The sequence below is a fragment of the Panthera tigris genome, chromosome B3 (genome assembly GCF_018350195.1).
Source record: "Panthera tigris isolate Pti1 chromosome B3, P.tigris_Pti1_mat1.1, whole genome shotgun sequence".
Taxonomy (NCBI): Eukaryota; Metazoa; Chordata; class Mammalia; order Carnivora; family Felidae; genus Panthera; species Panthera tigris.
In genome coordinates this window covers 136,959,109-136,973,784 of record NC_056665.1, presented here as the reverse complement: position 1 = coordinate 136,973,784, position 14,676 = coordinate 136,959,109, and positions in this window count along the sequence as shown.

Below are 14,676 nucleotides of genomic sequence, written 5' to 3'. Positions count from 1 at the left end.
GCCCTGATTTTGAGTTCTTTAAGGTAAGGAATTCTAAATCTTCCAAATTAACTCACATTTTACCCCTAGTTTATGATTTCAACACGGATGATGACATCCCTGGGCACGTTCTGAGGGCAGGCTGTATTTTTCCGGGCTGTGCTTTTAAGCCTTGACTTCCGTAAGCTCGTCTCTCCCGCTCTGAGTCTCGGGTTCCTCAAACATAAGGTGGGGGTTCAGCCGCACCAGCAAATGTGAGTTAGAATCGCAACAAAATCAGCATCTCGGGGAGCTGAGAGGCCCAGGCAAGGAACCGCGGGAGTGGAAACTGTCCCCCGCCGTGTGTGCTGCGGAAGGCCCGGGGGGGCCGGGGGCCCCCTTCCCAGCTCAGCCAGAGCTGTTCCCGTTTTATCTGTTTTATTTATTGAGCTTTCTTACAACATCGCGTGGGAAGAAAGGGCTCCACTGCCAAAAACTGATGTTGGAGAACCACTGGGACACAAGCCTGCTAGGACCCTGCGACTGGCCGTCTGTGGTTCTCTGTGGGGTTCTCCCCCCACGGTCTGGATCTCGGTACCGTTTCCGCACTCTGTAAAGCGGCCGCCGTCCAGCCCAGCTCTGGCTACCTTTTCGCTGATAGGTGAGCTAATCCCCAAACGCGGCAGCAGCGGCCTTACAGCGAGGGTTTCTATTACCTCGTTATGAATTACGGTGGAGTGCCCTGGTGAAGGGTCGAAGGTATTTGAGATCCTTTGGGAGCAAATGCTAGATATTACTAAAACGAGACTCCATTTAATAGGTGATAAATCTTGATATTGTAAGTTTAATATAGTTTGATGGTTGTAAATCCAGTGAATCTACTGTAGGAATTTGCTGTACGTTGCGTTTATGAAATATTTAGTCAGGTGTTTTTAAAGGTACGGCTTTTCTCATAAGGTACTAATTTTTATGGGCTCAGCAAGAAAATTTCATACTGGTGTCACCCATGCTGCCGTTTGTGGGACTTGGAAATGAAAAAGGAAAAGGCACCGCGGGCTCTTGCTTTTTGTATTCTAGGAAAGCTCTCCTAACATTTGGCAGTAATAGCCAAATCAAGAAGTAGATATTAGTGTATTTAAGACTATACTTTAGGATTAGAAAACGATAAGACACAAACCACTTAAAAATAAGCATACATTTGATGTTTAGACCGCAAACACTAGAAAGGAGTATACATGTGGGGTTGAAATATGGCCGCAGTGTGGATATTGGGGCGAGCCTACTGGGTTGATGGCCACGAGGCCTTGAGTACATCGTAAGCCATGTGGACTTGTTTTCTATTGCTGGGCAACAGATTCACATAAATTCGATGGGTCAAAACAGTACACATTTGTTACCCCCCCAGGCTTCTGTGGGTCAGGAGTCTAGGCACAGCTTAGCTGGGTTCCCTGCTTAGGGCTTCACAAGGTCATGACGATCGAGGTGTTGCCTGGGCCGTGGTCTCATCTGGCCTGGGATCCTTCCAAGTTCGCATGGTTTTTGGCAGGATTCATGTCTTGCAGGTGCAGAACTTCCGGAAGCTTTCTTCTTCAAGGCTGGTAGGAGAGCTGCCCTCCCCCCTCAGTCTCTTTTCAGGGAAGGCTTGGATCCTTTTTTTTTTTTTTTTTTTTTTTTTTTTGAGTTCACCCGATTAGGTCAGGCCCACCAAGGATGATGCCCACTTTGATTAATTTAAGGTCAACTGATTAGGGTCCTTAATTACATCTGCAAAATAATTTCTCCTTGATCGTATACCATAACCTATGACAGTGACATCCCATCATATTGCCCACACTCAAGGGGAGGGTGTTATTTACAGCTTACACACCAGGGGATGGGAGTCTTAGGGGCCATCTGAGAATTCTGCCCGCCATACCACAGATGTGACCTTCCGCAAGTTTCTGTACCTCTTGGCGCTTCCCCTTTGAGGGCTGTCAAACCCTCAGCCCTCCGTAGGGGTGGTGATTCCTACGTGTCTTGGAAGGATCTCGGTGGCCTCCGTGAGAGAACGTGGAGTAAGCTGGGGAGCCTCAGGTGCTGTGTGCCAGGTGCCACGGGCAGGCAGGAGGGGCCAGGTGTGGGGGGTGCCACTAATGCCACGGTTCTGCTTCGGCTGACGACACCTCAACAACTCTGTGACTTACCATAGAAGGGCCATTCGGTGGGACGGGTTCTCCCCTCCTCCCTGCCTACCCCCTGGCTTCCCGGCACCCCTCCCCCAGACGGTCCCCGTCGGTCACCTTCCATTTCTCAACCGACGTGACCCCGGCCGGAGGCAGATAGGGGAAGACACGTTTTTTACGCAGTTGCCGTGGGTCGCCGGCAAGCTATCGGTCAAATACTATTTGGAGCACAGATAACTGCTTTTGCCATTGTAACCGAAGGCGCACTCCCCGCAGCAGCCGTAATTACAAAGGCAGGGAAGTGGAGGGAAAATCCATCTCATTTAAAAGTGTTTTAGTGTCAGCAAACACATTGCGATGCCATTAAGAAAGTTTTCGTTAAGGACACGTTGGACTTGAGGTTTTTAATTTGTTTGAAGTGTTTTGCTAAAACAGAATTATGTTGGAGTTTACATAAAAGTAGAGACTGACATGAAAAGTTTTAACTTAAGCAGCAAAATATAAAGGCTAATCTTATTTAAAAGTAATATGTATGTCTTGATTGAGTGCCCAGATACGCTCAGCTGGGACTTTTTAGTGGAATCGGGTCTAAGCTGTTACACTGAGTTATACCGAGAAGGTTTTCCTGAGCTTATATTGCCAGACCTGAAATACTCTTGTGGCTGCATTTAATAAAGAAACGAAAGTCTTGAGTAAGGGGATATGATTTTTTATGACAGAAGGAATGCAAATAACTTTTAGTCTCATTGCCTTGACCGGGTTCGGTTTGATTTGATGGAGTTTAATAATGACTTATAACCTGTGCTGACAATATGCAGGCCCGCACAACGTCATTTAACTCATTTATTCTGCTTGCTGTAAAAACAAAGAGATGGCAAATAAATATATGGAACGTTCATTGTTTGTCAGAGGGCCCAAGCCAAGAGTTTTCAGTGACCTTTTAAAATATGGTCCCAGGCTAGTACTAAAATGCCTGTCACTCAGCACACACACTTGCATGCTCTGACCTTTTAACCCGTGCATCTTGTGTTTTTTTCTCTTTCAAATGGGCGTATGCATTTCCAATCAGCTGCAATAGTTCGGGCTCTTGCATTGGAGGATTACTGTAAATTGCAGCCTGACAATTACAATACGCAGGGCACCGGCGAGTTATTAATGGGCTCGCCTACTGATGGCCTTTCAGCGCAGCCTCGGACCTGCTGAGACTCAGCCTAATTAGATCCAGGGGTAGCGGCCCCTGTGGATGAGGTGAGTTGAGGGTGGGTGCGGGGGGGGGGGTGGGGTGGCGGGAAAGGGCTCCCCGAGACCCCGCCTCCAGCAGAGGAAGATATCAATTGATTATGGATGGCTCCTGTCCGCCATGTCGGATCTCTGATTCACCTCCTCCTTAATGACTTGTATTGGCTTAAGGAGCTCTGCACGATTTGACAACGTCAACCTCAGCTGACAAAGACCAGCAGGTGACTTTAATTGAGGGCTTCTATTGCAAGAGATTTTATGCAAGACAGAGCAACAGTTCAACAGACACAAAAGAGGCCTGTAAAAAAAAAAAAAAAAAAAAAAGTCTGCAGCCGTTTCTGGGAGACTGGGAGCAGACCCGGAGTTAGCTACTTTACTTTCGCTTCGTTTATGCTTTTTTCACCCCTCCGGTGGTGGGATCAGGAAGGGAGACCCCCTTTCCTAGCCTCTCCCCCACCCCCACCCCCCCCACCCCCCCCCCCCCCCCCGCCTCCCCCGGCCCCTGGAAATTCTGCCGCCGTCTCTCCTCTCTTGGGTTTCAATATTTATCTTGAGGGATGAATTATGTCCAGGCATAAATGATGTTTGACACATCTCGATGCTGGGGGGAAAAATGAAATGTTTCACTGCTCTGAAAAACATTGCCCAGAACACATCACGCGTCCTGAAAGAACGGAGCACGCTGTTTAGTTTTAACAAAATTAAACGGACGGCCTGTCTGAAGCGTCGGAAGGGCGGAGGATAATGATCGGTGAGCGAATGAATGAATGAATGAATGAAAAAAAAATGATGGCCGATACGATCGCAGCCCTGGAGCCCCCGGAAAGGAGGGGGGAGGGAGGGCTAAGCGGGGTCCAGCAGGAAAGCTCTAAACGGGAGGGTCCGTTAGAAAACCCTGGAGGCGATGCCTTGGTGTTTTGCAGGGTTGACTCACCTAGAGGTGTGTGTCGTCCAGGTGGGTGTGCGGCCAGCACCTGCTGCCGGCCGCTGGCATGAGCCACGTGCTCGGGCCCGAGAGGGGCTGCGCTTACCTTGGACACTGTATCGGCAGCCTGTCCCGCCGGCCCTCGGACCTCCACGTCCTCTTCACCCCCCACTGCACCTCCCCCCCCCCGTTCACTTAACACTCCTCCTCACCCGACTTTCTACCACGATCCCGAAATGCCAAGTGTTTTCACGCCTCCAGCTTCGGCCTGCGCTACTCTCTCCGCCTGGAGGCCCCTCTCTCATCCCTCCCTCATCTCACAGGCTCCTATTTACCCTTCAAAGACTCCGGCCCCCTCCTCCAGGAGACCTTCCAGTGCCTCTGCCCTGGCGTTCTGCCTCCAGAGCCTGCACGCCCACCCACTCCGCTGCAGGGGACGGGGAAGCACCCGAACATCCGACCGACCGGCCAGAACCCAGTTTGCACCCCAAGGAAGGGGTGTCACAAGGAGCGAAGGCAGTGCTGGGTTCTGGGGAAGGTGGGTAGAGGTGGAATCGGTGGTGTGTGTGGGGGGGGAGGTTACCTTAAAAGGGAAATGGACTCTGAGGCTGGGCAGGACTCCAGGGCCGTGGTGGCAAGGTTGTCCCCACAGAGCTCGGACCCGGGACGTCTGTTGGGGGCCAGTGCTGGATGGTTGAAGGGCTAGGAATGCTGGCCCAGAAGGATTCCTGATTTGAAATAATGTGATGAGGAAACTCCAGGATCCCATCGGCCTACAGCCTACCTTGGTCCGTGAGTTCTGAACAGGTTGGTGGTTGCCCCGTAGCCCCCAAACGGGAAAACCCAGACACTCCAGCCTCCCCACACACTTCCACTGTCATGGCCCCAGTCTCCCTGCCCCTGCTCTGTTGAACAATCGTCCGTCTCCACCTGGGCTGCCCTGCCCAGCTCTCAAGGCAGCCCCTCCTCTGAGAAGCCTTCCTGGATTCCTCATCTTGGTAGAACTATTTCCCGAGTCACATGTCACCAGTCTTACTCTGCGTTCCTGGAGCCCTACCTTGAGCCACTGGGGGCTGGGTCTCAGGATCATCTCTGTATGGCCCAGGGCAGCCCCAGTCTGTTGAATGAGAAAGCAAAACGGAGGAACAGATCCCAAAGCGTCATCCACAAGTTTCGGAAGTTAGGTTGCTTGATTTTTGTTTTTAATTAGGACTTGGAACTGTTGAATACTTATTTGGCAATGAGTACCTTTATTAAGTAACTGATAAGCATAGTAATCAAGGGTATCTTATTTGGCTGCTGAACATCTACTACGCAACGGATTTTGTGGAGGTTGGTGGCTCCTGCCATGGAGGTGGTACCAGTCCAGGTGGGGAAATGGTGCACAGAGGCAAACAGAACAATGTAGTGAGAAGAAACTCACACCTGGACCGAAGAGAAAGAGGTGGTTGGAGGTGGGGGATGGAGACGGAGGGGTGATGGAGATGGGTGTAGGGAGATGGGGGGTGATGGAGATGGGGGGTGATGGAGATGGGTGTAGGGATATGGGGGTGATGGAGATGGGGGGTGATGGAGATGGATGTAGGGAGATATGGGGGGTGATGGAGATGGGAGGTGATGGAGATGGGTGTAGGGAGATGGGGGTGATGGAGATGGGTTGATGGAAATGGGTGTAGGGATATGGGGGGTGGTGAAAATGGGGGTGATGGAGATGGGGTGATGGAGATGGATGTAGGGAGATGGGGGTAATGGAGATAGGGGGTGATGGAGATGGGTGTAGGGATATGGGGGTGATGGAGATAGGGGATGATGGAGATGGGGTGATGGAGATGGGGGGTGATGGAGATGGGGGGTGATGGAGATGGGGTGATGGAGATGGGTGTAGGGAGATGGGGGGTGATGGAGATGGGGTGTGATGGAGATGGGTGTAGGGAGATGGAGGTGATGGAGATGGGGGTGATGGAGATGGGTGTAGGGATATGGGGGTGATGGAGATGGGGGGTGATGGAGATGGATGTAGGGAGATATGGGGGGTGATGGAGATGGGAGGTGATGGAGATGGGTGTAGGGAGATGGGGGTGATGGAGATGGGTTGATGGAAATGGGTGTAGGGATATGGGGGTGATGGAGATAGGGGATGATGGAGATGGGGTGATGGAGATGGGGGGTGATGGAGATGGGGGGTGATGGAGATGGGGTGATGGAGATGGGTGTAGGGAGATGGGGGGTGATGGAGATGGAGGTGATGGAGATGGGGGTGATGGAGATGGGTGTAGGGAGATGGGGGTGATGGAGATGGGTGTAGGGATATGGGGGTGATGGAGATGGGGGGTGATGGAGATGGGTGTAGGGATATGGGGGTGATGGAGATGGGGGGTGATGGAGATGGATGTAGGGAGATATGGGGGGTGATGGAGATGGGGGTGATGGAGATGGGTTGATGGAAATGGGTGTAGGGATATGGGTGGTGGTGAAAATGGGGGTGATGGAGATGGGGTGTGATGGAGATGGGTGTAGGGAGATGGAGGTGATGGAGATGGGGGTGATGGAGATGGGTGTAGGGAGATGGGGGTGATGGAGATGGGTGTAGGGATATGGGGGTGATGGAGATGGGGTGTGATGGAGATGGGTGTAGGGAGATGGAGGTGATGGAGATGGGGGTGATGGAGATGGGTGTAGGGAGATGGGGGTGATGGAGATGGGTGTAGGGATATGGGGGTGATGGAGATGGGGGGTGATGGAGATGGGTGTAGGGATATGGGGGTGATGGAGATGGGGGGTGATGGAGATGGATGTAGGGAGATGGGGGCAATGGAGATAGGGGATGATGGAGATGGGTGTAGGGATATGGGGGTGATGGAGATAGGGGATGATGGAGATGGGGTGATGGAGATGGGGGGTGATGGAGATGGATGTAGGGAGATATGGGGGGGTGATGGAGATGGGAGGTGATGGAGATGGGTATAGGGAAATGGGGGGTGACTGAGATGGGGAGTGATGGAGATGGGTGTAGGGAGATGGGGGTGATAGAGATGGGGGTGATGGAGACGGGTGTAGAGAGATGGGAGGCATTGGAGATGGGGGGTGATGGAGATGGATGTAGGGAGATGGGGGTGATGGAGATGGGGGGTGATGGAGATGGATGTAGGGAGATGGGGGGTGATGGATATGGGTGTAGGGAGATGGGGGGTGATGGATGGTGTAGGGAGATGCGGGGTGATGGAGATGGGGGTGATGGAGATGGGTGGAGGAGGATGGGGGGTGATGGAGATGGGTGGAGGGAGATGGGGTTTATGGAGATGGGGGTGATGGAGATGGGGTGATGGAGATGGGGGTAGGGAGATGGAGGTGATGGAGATTGGGTGATGGAGATGGGTGGAGGGAGATATGGGGGGTGATGGAGATGGTGTAGGGAGATGGGGGTTATGGAGATGAGGGTGATAGAGATGGGGGTGATGGAGATGAGGGTGATGGAGATGGGGGCGATGGAGAGGGGGGTAGGGAGATGTGGTGGATAGAGATGGGGGCATCCTGGCTCTTAGAGGAAGGAGAAGGTGGGGAGTCTCTTTGTCATCATCCCTGGTGCCCAGGATGGGGGCAGTCTGAGCTCCTGCAGTGCAAGGACCCTCACAAAGCATCTTTCCTACCCGAGTGTCTAGTGCAGAGATTGAAACCAGAGGTTTCCAGTACGTATTTACTCAGTGAATAGTGTTGAATGTGCAGATTGCATCCTGAGTTGACACTCCAGCTTGGACTTCAAGCCCGGCCCGGCTGTCCCAGTGCCTACCCAGCCTTTTCCAATGGGCACGGGAGACTCATTGCTTCCTCTGCTTTACTTTGCTCGGTCGATGCACCTGCTATCCTCGGTCTCTGGAAATGCCTTCTTCCTCCTCCCTCCTGCTCACCTCTCCCTTAGCATTGCCTCCTCTCGCCCTCTCTCCAAGACTATCCTCCGCTTCTGCCTCTCCTACTGGCCTGCCTGGACTTTCCTCATGACCCCTAAGCGGCAGCTCGATCTTCAGCCTCCCTGTCCTGCTATCTGTGTCCGTGCAGTTGTCAGACTTTTCGGGCAAAAATAGCCCAGACCATGCCCTGCCCTCAGATGGCTTTGTCCTCCCCTTTTCTCCACTCCCTGCCTCCCACCCTCCTCGTGTGGCTCCTCAGCTGGCCCACCACGGCCGTCACCTGACTCCAGCCCTCCTCTTCCACTCCCCACCCGCGCTCGGGCCGCACAGGACCGGGCTCCATCCATTTGCTGGGTGACCTTGGGCCGGCTACTTAGGCACGACCCTTGGTTCTTGTGTGGTTAAGATGAGCGATCTGGTTGCAGTGGATGGTGCGAGGTGGAGACGACGTGACACGACAGAAAGAAGCATGGCTTTGGAGTCCGGCAGGGCTGGGTTTGCACCTGGATTGTGCCCCTTAGCAGGTGTTTGACCTTCTTGCGTAGAAGTGACCATGGCTGCATCACTTCAGGATTCTTCTGTTTCTTAGCACGGGGCCAGACACACAGCACGTGTGAAATAAACAGGCCTGTTATCGCCTAAGTCACATCCGTGTCTTGAAGATGATTATTCATCCCCTGCCAGCTGGCCCCCAGCCCCAGGTGAGGGGAAAAGGTGCTGCTCTTGGCTGCACCCCCATTTATTTGGGGACTATATTGCACTCCTTTTTCTGAAAGGTAATTCAGACCTTGGAGCCACGAACACCCGCGTAGTCGGGAATCGCCAGGCCAGGCTGGGGATCGATTGCTGGCCCGCGCCATGGCGAGGTCAGTTGTTCCACGACTGAGCCGGTCCCCTGGATGTCACCATTGCCGTGGCCTCGCCTCCTGGCAGTCGTTCTCCAGAAGGACCTCATTAGGCTGCCAGGGGAAGGCATCCTGGCCGTGTTGTCAGACTCGCTCCGCCAGGCGTCACTCGGGCCTTGACTGAGCCCCTGTGGGGGCTCCCGGACGGTTGAAGTCATCTTTGTCCCTTCGCTTGTCACTCTGGAGAGGACAGTGGAGCCGAACTTCTTCCCTGCTGGGAGGCTCTCGGAGGAGGTTTGTGAATTTCATACTCCTTCCAAAAGCGCGGCCGTGACAGATGGCTGTTCCTGGCCAAACCCGGCCGAAGTGGGACCCGCATTTCAAAGTGTCAGGCTGCAAAAGGCAAGGTAGGGGGACGGAGGGTGGGAAAGAAGACTTGGCGGAGGCGGCGGAGGGCTGGGAGAGGGGAGGCTGGGGAATGACGTGCCCGGGAGCTCACCCGGGAGGGCACAGCCTGGAGGGCGGTGTTGCCCCGGTGGCTGTCCCTGCAGAGATTAGGCCCCTGGCACCTCCCACGTGTGAACCTGCCGGCCCCCACCTAAGGGGCTTCGGTGAGGGAGGAGTGGCCCGTCAGGAGATTTGGCAGCTAAAACCCTAATCCCCCGGTGGGGTGCGGAGATGCAGCCCAGCCTCTGGAGCCGGTCAGATTTTAGGGGCTGGGGGCTGTGTCGACTGCCTCCTCTGCCCTCTGCAGGGAATGCCCAGACCAGACCTTCCGCCCTCCTCCCCGGGCCTCATGCTGTTAGAACCGAGCAGTGTGACGGCCGTCTGGGGCGTTCGGATCTCCCAGCAGAATCCTTCCCTCCCTCAGACCATTTTCTAAACCAGGAGACAGAGAGGTGCAGAGAGTAGATGTGGCTCATCTGTGTTCTCACCTCCCCGGCTGTGGAGCCGAGGCAGCGGTCAGCCCGGGACCCCTTTCACTTGAGAGCACCTGCTACTTCCTTCATCTGTTCCCCCACCCTCACATCTTCTGGGTGGTAGATGTTTCTTCTCCAGGGTCCTTCCGTTTCAGTCCTTCCCGAAGCAGCAGGGACAATAGAGACGGATGGGATTTTGAACAGGAGTGTGTCTGTGAGAAATCACAGGTGACAAGAGCCGGCTCCCAGTCTGGCGAAGGGATGACGGGGAGGAAGACATGGTGTGAAAGTAGGAAACCTTAGCAAGAGACAGAGGACACGATGGGGGTTAGGAGTATCCCTCAGGAAGGAGTCTGAAGACTGATGATCTTGTGGTGGCTAAGGTGCCTTGAATTCTTTTTGGGGTGACAAACAAATAAATGATGGGAATGATGGTGGTTGTGGTCATCGTGGTGGTAGTGGTAATGATGGTGATTATGTTGATGGCAGTGGTGGTGGTGGTGATAGTGATGATAATGATGCCAGTGATTGTAGTGATGATGACGGTGATGATGATGGTGGCGATGATGGTAATGGTAGTGATGATGATGGTGGTGGTGGTGGTGATGATGATGATGGTGATGGTGATGATGATGATGGTAGTGATGATGGTGATGATGGTGATGATGATGGTGGTGGTGATGATGGTGATGATGGTGATGGTGATGGTGATGATAATGGTGATGGTGGTGATGATGAAGATTATGGTGATGATGATGGTGATGATGATGGTGATGGTGGTGATGATGACAGTGATGGTGATGATGGTGATGGTGATGGTGATGATAATGGTGATGGTGGTGATGATGAAGATTATGGTGATGATGATGGTGATGATGATGATGGTGATGATGGTGATGATGATGGTGATGATGGTGATGGTGGTGGTGATGATGATGGTGGTGGTGATGATGATGGTGGTGGTGATGATGATGGTGATGATGATGATGATGGTGATGGTGGTGATGATGGTGATGTGATGATGATGAAGATGGTGATGATGATGTTGATGGTGGTGATGATGGTGGTGATGATGGTGATGGTGGTGGTGGTGATGATGGTGGTGATGATGGTGATGGTGGTGGTGGTGGTGATGATGGTGGTGATGATGATGGTGATGATGGTGATGGTGATGATGGTGATGATGATGGTGATGATGATGATGATGGTGATGGTAATGATGATGGTGATGGTGATGATGGTGATGGTGATGATGATGATGAAGATGATGGTGATGATGGTGGTGATGGTGATGATGATGGTGATGATGGTGATGGTGACGGTGATGATGGTAGTGGTGATGATGGTGGTGGTGATGATGATGGTGATGATAATGGTGATGGTGGTGATGATGAAGATGATGGTGATGATGATGGTGATGGTGATGATGGTGATGGTGGTGATGATGGTAGTGGTGATGATGGTGGTGGTGATTGCAATGACAATGGTGAAGATGATAATGATGGCAATAACTCACTGGGTAACTTTGGGTAAGACGTTTATCTTCACCGCATCTCAGTTTCTCCATTTATAACATGAAGAGGTGGAACGTCAGCCTCCTTCCTCCTGTGAGGTTCTGTAATCCAAAGAGAGGATCAGAAGGATGTAGGAAAATCTTTTAGGAGAGAAAGAAAAGGGACCGGAGGAAAACGCACCAATTGGGACCAAACAAACAGGAGCGGAGGGAAATTGTTTGTGCGGCCATGAGACGAGAGTGCAACCTCTCCCGAAGTCTCTCTCGTCCTTAGCCTGGGAAGCCCGCTCCTCCACCTCTGGGGAACCAAGAATCTCTCCGGCTGGAATGGAAGTGAGTGACCAGCACAGAGGGCTGACCGTACCTGATTTCCCAGCCAGCGAGCCTCACCTGCTAATTACATCTACCAGGCCTGCCTCCACCGATTTTGGCCCCACAAAATCTCCACCCCGCCCGCAAAGGGTCTGGAGCAAATCATTAAAATATCAGGTTTCCAACCCCTGGGGGATGAGTAGGTGCTAAAAAGAGGCCAAGCTGTTTTTGTCAAAAACCAATCAACTCTCACACACCAAATATCCCTGCTTGGTGTAGGCAACCCGCCTGGTGTTTAGGGGTGTGAGAGGCAGCGGGAGGGGCACGGCGGGGGCTCTGGGAAAGCGCTTAACCCCAGGGCACCAATTAGTTGCCCTCAGGGCCAGACAGAGCCGCGGGGAGCCAGGGAAGAGAAATTACCCTGTGAAGAACCTACAGGTTCTCCACCAACTGCGGAAGTTTTTGAAAGCTCAGGCTTTCGCCCTGTAGCGTGGGGTCAGTCTTGCTCACCTCTTATAAGGGTCACATGGGTCCGTAGCCGTGGTCGAAGTTTGCAAGCTACAAAGCACTAAGGAAATGCAATTCGTTCATACACTCCTTCCCTCAACAAAGCCTTCTTAGAGCAACCGCTGTGTGCCAGCCCCAGAGAGGCTGCTGGATCCTAACATTCTGCCCTTGGCCGCCACGTCTTCCTTTCTCCGGGTTCTCCCTTGACCTCTGTGACCACAGCTTAGTCTCCGGCACTGGCTCTTTCTCTGCCTGACCTTGGATGTGGGTGTTCCTTGAGCTCCTCCCTCGGTGCTGCTCTCCCTTCTTCCCTCTCCTCATGAGCTCTTCTACGCCCATGGCCTTGATTACCCGCTGTGAGGATGGCTCCCCGGAACGTCATCTTCAGTCGAGACCAGTCATGCTCCCTTCTGGTCTCGTATATCTGTCCATCCCCTGACTTCCCCTTGGATGGCCCTTCTCATCAGCTCCTTGAGAACCGATCCCCTTCCCAGCCTCTCCGAACCCACTGCTCCCCCGGTGATTCCTATCTTAGTAAAGGGCTTCCTTTAGCTTCCACCCAGTTGCCCAAATCAGAAACGTGGGAATCACGTTGGTCCCCTGCCTTTGCCATCTCCCCATCTGCCTCCCGGTGAGCCCTCTTCCTGCCAAGTCTTCTTCTGTTAGAGCTCCTGGTTTGGGTTGTCCTTCTCAGGCCAGGCAGGACACATCTCGGCAGCCTCCCCACTGCTCTCCGGCCCCCACTCCAGCCTTTTCTGACCCCTTCTCTGCGCGGTCACCGCAATGACGTTTCTGAGATGCCAGGCTGATTCTACCACCGCCTCACTTCCGGGAGACCTCTGGTCCTAGCGACTATTTCCCTGCATAGGGTAATAGGGGAGCCCCTCCATAGCCTCCATAGCTCCTGGGGTCTCGCTGCTCAAGGGCCGCCTTCCAGTGTTTTTCACCTGCTCACCACCCTAGGTCTAAACAGGCCACTCGGCACCGTAGGCCTTAATATCCCCATCTGTGAAAGGGGGGATAGATAACACGTGCTTAACGCACAAGATCGTTGTGAGGTTTGAAGGAAGTAAGGCGGGTTCAGTTTCACAAACAGGGTCATGGATGTGTGTGTGTGTGCGTGTGTGTGTGTGTAGCAGTGTGCTAGGGAGTACAAAGAACTGCAGGGTAAGTATGAGGCACTTTCTTATAATTTCGCTTTTACTCAATTCTTGAGGCCCAGTGTCTATCCATCTATCTATCTTTTTTTAATATTTGTTTATTTTGAGAGAGAGACAAGGACAGAGACAGAGCACGAGCAGGGGAGGCGCAGAGAGTGGGAGACACAGAATCCAAAGCAGGCTCCGAGCTGTCAGCACAGAGCCCGACGTGGGGCTCGAACCCACGAATGGCGAGATCATGGCCTGAGCCGAAGTCGGACGCTTAACCGGCTGAGCCACCACCCGGGCACCCCACCAATATGTATTTATATTAAAACAAACATGAGCATATCATGGAATCGAATGCAGATTTTGCATCCATGGAAGAGAGAAACATGAGCTCTGGCAGACACGATGGTGGCCTGCCCACATCTCCTCACCTAGAGAACTTCAGGTCTTACTGCTTGTCTCCCAAATGCTGTGGAAGCTCACTTCTCCTCCCCCGTGCAGGTCAGAGGGCTGGGAGACGAATACCCCCTGGTGGCAGCCCTCAGCCAATGAGTGGCTAAAGGTGGTGTTGGTGTATCAAGGCTGCAGCTCCCGAATTCACAGGGGTAGGAAGTAGGGCGGATGGATAGCTCGGGGGTGTGTGAGCTTGAGAATTCATGGGCTCTGAAGTGTGTAAGCTGTGAGGTGTGAAAGCTCTGGGGTGTGTGGTCTCTGAGGTGTATAAGCTCTGAGAATGCGTGGGCTCTGAGGTGTGTAAGCTATGAGGTGGGTTTTCTCTGAGGTGTGGGCTCTGAGGTGTGTAAGCTCTGAGGTGTATAAACACTGAGGTGTGTAAGCTCTGATGTGTGTAACCTCTGAAGTGTGTAAACCCTGAGGTGTGTAAACACTGAGGTGTATATTCCCTGAGGTGTGTAAACCCTGAGGTGTGTAAGCTCTGAGATGTGTAAACCCTGAAGTGTGTAAACCCTGAGGTACGTAGGCTCTGAGATGTGTAAGCCCTGAAGTATGTAAACCCTGAGGTGTATAAACCCTGAGGTGTGTAAGCACTGAGATGTGTAAACCCTGAGGTGTGTAAACCCTGAGGTGTGTAAGCTCTCAGGTGTATAAACCCTGAGGTGTGTAAGCTCCGAGATGTGTAAGCTCTGAGGTGTGTAAACCCTGAGGTGTATAAACCCTGAGATGTGTAAACCCTGAGGTATGTAAGCTCTGAGGTGTGTAAACCCTGAGGTGTGTAAACCCTGA